The sequence below is a fragment of the Alexandromys fortis genome, unplaced genomic scaffold (genome assembly GCF_014885135.2).
Source record: "Alexandromys fortis isolate MF-2015 unplaced genomic scaffold, M_Fortis_MF-2015_v1.1 scaffold_139, whole genome shotgun sequence".
In the NCBI taxonomy this organism is placed as follows: Eukaryota; Metazoa; Chordata; class Mammalia; order Rodentia; family Cricetidae; genus Alexandromys; species Alexandromys fortis.
Genome location: NW_026068020.1, coordinates 2,063,421 through 2,067,565, shown reverse-complemented (window position 1 = coordinate 2,067,565; position 4,145 = coordinate 2,063,421). Strand labels below are relative to the sequence as shown.

The window sequence follows — 4,145 nt, the reverse complement described above, 5'->3', positions numbered from 1 at the left end:
CAGAGCTAGCTTTGTGTTTTTGATGTTTAAATAAGACACTTAAGTGTCCACCTCAATAATTTAGAAACAGAGCAAATCAAGGCTTACATAAGCAGATAATGAAAAATTGAAATGCCTGAAATAGAACCCACACAATGATAGATAAAATTAGTGAAGCCAAAAGCTTCTTCTTTAAAAGGAGTTGGAGCTCCTCAGAGAAAAAGCTGACTCCAGCTCCGGTGGTAGAGAACAGCTTGGGACATTGTGAACGTGTTACACCAGAAAGTGAAGAGGAGGTCAAAGAACAGGAGACCTTCCAAAGGGCCAGGAGCCAGAATCACAGCAATAAATAATGCTCGTTAAAAAATACAAGCTAATAAAGAAGCCACAGTTCCGTCCCGATACATCAAGCAGCAGGAGCCAAGGACCGGTCCAGCTCAGATGTGGAGGGAATGATACACGTGTAACGTCTCCATTTGGAAACAGCTGTGGCCTGGATGCTCCGTCCTCCTCAGAGGCCCCTAGACTGAGGCTTGACCCCAGGCTGTGCAGGGTCACAAACTCCAGGAGGCGGGGCCTCGTGGAAGCTCATTAGGGCATGGAGGGCATGCCTTCTGCAAGTACTTGTCTAAAACCTCCTGGGCCTCGTGAGATCCCCTAAGTCATGCCAAGAGCCAGCTGTCTTTCTGTCCTGTATGTGACGGGGCGTCCACACACCCCTGACACCGTGCTCTGCCACCCCCTTCACCTGCAGAGCCACAGACTTGGAAGTTCAGACACAGAGAGCTGAGCAAACGCCTGATGGAGTTATATACCTTCAGCTGGTCACAATGGAGAAGCTGTTAAAAGGGATGGAGGTGAGACTCAGCTGTGGAGATGCGCGAGAGGATGGAGGTGAGACTCAGCTGTGGAGATGCACGAGAGGATGGAGGTGAGGGAGGCTGAGCTGCTGAGATGCGCGAGAGGATGGAGGTGAGGGAGGCTCAGCTGTGGAGATGCACGAGCGGATGGAAGCCTGGGAACTGGGAGTTTTTCCAAGCCCAAACCTCATCCACACAGGCATCCCCACATACACATACACAAGCGCTAGAGAGGCTGAGACTGGCAGCCCTGTCGTCAGCAGCCTGGTCAGGTCACCTTTAAGGTTGGCACACGGGCAACACACGGAATTTGTGGCGAGTGTAAACTACATGTTAATGACAGAGACACACAAGACAGACCCAGGATGGAGGACATGTTGCGAAGTCACCGTCCTGTCCTCGGATTTGTCAGTGAGAGATGAAGACGGATCAGAAACAGCCCCAGTTAGAATGAAACCCAGACGCTCAGCGACTGGAAAGGCAAAGCCTTGGCACGTTCCTGGGATATGGGTGAGATCTGGGTAGACACTGCAGATTAGATCCACAGCAAAACACAGCCTGTGAGCCGGCATCAGGCTGTCCAGTGTTTCACAAATAACGTTTTTTTGGAATGTAGCCACGCCCATTCATTCATGTGCTGGCTGTGGCCGCGTTCTCAACTGCAAAACTCAAGACATGTGACAGAGCACGCACCCTGGTAAGGCTGAAATATTTGCCACCAGGACCCTACATTGAAATGTTTTTTCAGTCCTTGGGTTGGGTTATTTTTCATCAAGATTAACTTTGCAGATTTGATTGATTTTACTGTGGTTCCAATAGAGAATACTTTTCCCTTGAGAAGGTAAACATTTAGAGGAGGATATGAGTGTACACACACACACACTCATTTGCTGAATTTGATAAATACTTGTGATGTCTAAATCAAAATCAACTTAAAATAGAAGAAAGACCTTAATATGGAACCCAAACACTGAAACTTCTAGAAGGAAACACAGTTAAGCAGTTCAAGATACAGTAACAGGCAGTCATTCTCTGAGGAAGCCAGAGGCCAACCTGGTGTCTCATTCTTCAGGAAACTATCCACCTTGACTTTTTGTTTGTCTGTTTTTTTGTTTGTTTGTTTGTTTTGAGACAGTGTTTCTCTGTAGCTTTGGAGCCTGTCCTGGAACTAGCTCTTGTAGACCAGTGTGGCCTCAAACACAGAGATCTGCCTGCCTCTGCCTCCCGAGTGCTGGAATTAAAGGCATGAGCCACCACCACCCAGCCACCTTGATTTTTGAGACAGTGTTTCTTACTAACCTGGAACTGGCTAACCAGCAAGCCCCTGCCTCCACTTTCCCCATGCTGGGATTTCACATGCACACCACCATGCCTACTTTTCCCAAGGGCTCTGGAATCCAAACTCGGGTTCCCAGCTCAGTAGCCAATGGCTCAGGAAATCCGGTGAGATAGGTGGGGTTGTAATAAATTATAAATCATGGGCACTGCCTTTTGCAGTAGTATCTCTGGCCCATGTGATGGTGGCACTACCTGTCCCAGACTGGCAGTCTGGGGTGGGAATGGGGAGGACACTGCAGCTCAGGGAGCAGCTCAGAAAGACCCTTTCCTCCGAGATGAAAAGCATCAACCAGACAAACCACACTCCGTGTGGAGCTGGGTCCCCAACAATCAGAATGGGGATGATGGCAAAGCCCAGTAGGATTCCCTTCCCATAATCCCCAGGCTCTGTTTATGAGGGTTTTGCATTTTTCTCATATTAAAAGAACACTCCTTGTTCTCTGGTTGAACTCTTGAGTGACTACTCACCACTGATAAGGGGGCAGCTGTGAACTCAGTTTGTTCCCTGAGAGCCCAGCAACAGTCAGATAGGCTATTCACAAAATCATCCAGCTCAATGTCTTCCAAGGCCAGATAAATAATATCTAACACATGTCATAAACGGATGGGGAAGAGTTGTTTTCAAATACTGAACTGACTGTCCTATTAAAGAATTCTGTTAATTGTTCAGAAGGCAAAATCAAAAGAGCTCAAAAGGCAGACTTAAGCTTAACACCACGAAGAGCTTTCTAACTGTCTAGACTCCTGCTTTCTAATGCCTGGAGGCCAACATCACCTATGATTTTAAGTTCTATAGAAGACATAGTAAGATTTCGTTTTACACTCTGAGGAGCCATATGTGACTAGTGCCTGTGAGTGACCAATGGGGCCAATGGCGAGATGCTATCAGTTAGAATCACTGAAGCTAAGCTCAGTTTCCAGATGAGCTGTTGTGAACAATGCTCACAGACTGACTATAGTACAGGTCCTGCCCCCGCCCTCCCAACTTTCTCTCCACTTTCTGTATCAAAAGCAGGAAGGACAGATGCTGGAAGGACAGGTTCAGTTGGTAAAGTGCTTGCTGTGTAAGCTCGGGGACCTGTGTCTGGTCTCCAGAGCCCATGTAAAAAAGCTAAGCATAATAGTGTGCACTTGTAAACCCAGGGCGGGGGAAGTGGAGGCAGGTGGATCTCTGGGGCTTTCTGATTGGCCAGTTCTGGGCCAGTAAGAAACCCTGTCTCAAGAATGACATCCCAGGTTGACCTCTAGCTTCCTCGTGTACACACACACACACACACACACACACACACACACACACACGGGGGGGGGGAGGGGAGAGAGAGAGAGAAGCATTTCTCTGAGCCAAACAGCTGCCATCTTCATCATATCAGCTGGGCTTGCTTCCCAGACACCACCATGGTAGACCTTCTGGACTTTAGATGTTCCCATCACAGAAAGAGGTGATGGGGGAGTCCTTGGACCATCAACTGAAGTTCCAGCTGCAACATTCCTGCCCTTCCCATCCATCTGTAGGTAATTCTGCTCTAACTGCACTTGCCCGCTTCGTCTCAAGAGGCGCTAGAGTGCTGACTGCGGATTGTACACCAGAAGGGCAAGCATTTATGAACCTGTGGAGAAGCCATCTGTGCTGGCTGAACTTCCCAGTATGACCGCTTTGAAATTACCCGCATTCCTGGCAGCAACCCCTCGCCCTTTGTAAGTCTAATAAACTCATTGGTTCTCCAAGTTGGACTTTAGACTTGGTGGAATGGTTCATTGGTTTGTTACTGGGGTCTTAGAGAAAGAGAGGGTAGATGTTTATTTACTTCTCCCCAGGGAAGGAATTCTCACTGCACACACACACACACACACACACACACACACACACACACACACACACACATATGAGAACAGAACACTACACAAGAACTCTTACTACTGATAGTCTTCATTAGCAACTTGACTATTGTAGAATCATTGTCCTGGCTG

At 47.9% G+C, this 4,145-nt stretch overlaps 1 long non-coding RNA gene across 3 annotated transcripts; it reads left to right on the top strand.

The window, feature by feature from the left end:
• Positions 1 to 600: 600 nt before the first annotated feature.
• Positions 601 to 3,908, top strand: LOC126514268 (uncharacterized). 3 transcript variants are annotated; one of them, XR_007595541.1, is made up of 2 exons: positions 601 to 873; positions 3,690 to 3,908. It is a non-coding gene; the product is annotated as an uncharacterized lncRNA (long non-coding RNA). The 3 variants fall into 3 exon arrangements; XR_007595542.1 differs by having other exon boundaries at positions 601 to 910; XR_007595543.1 differs by having other exon boundaries at positions 601 to 951.
• The last annotated feature ends 237 nt before the right edge of the window (positions 3,909 to 4,145 follow it).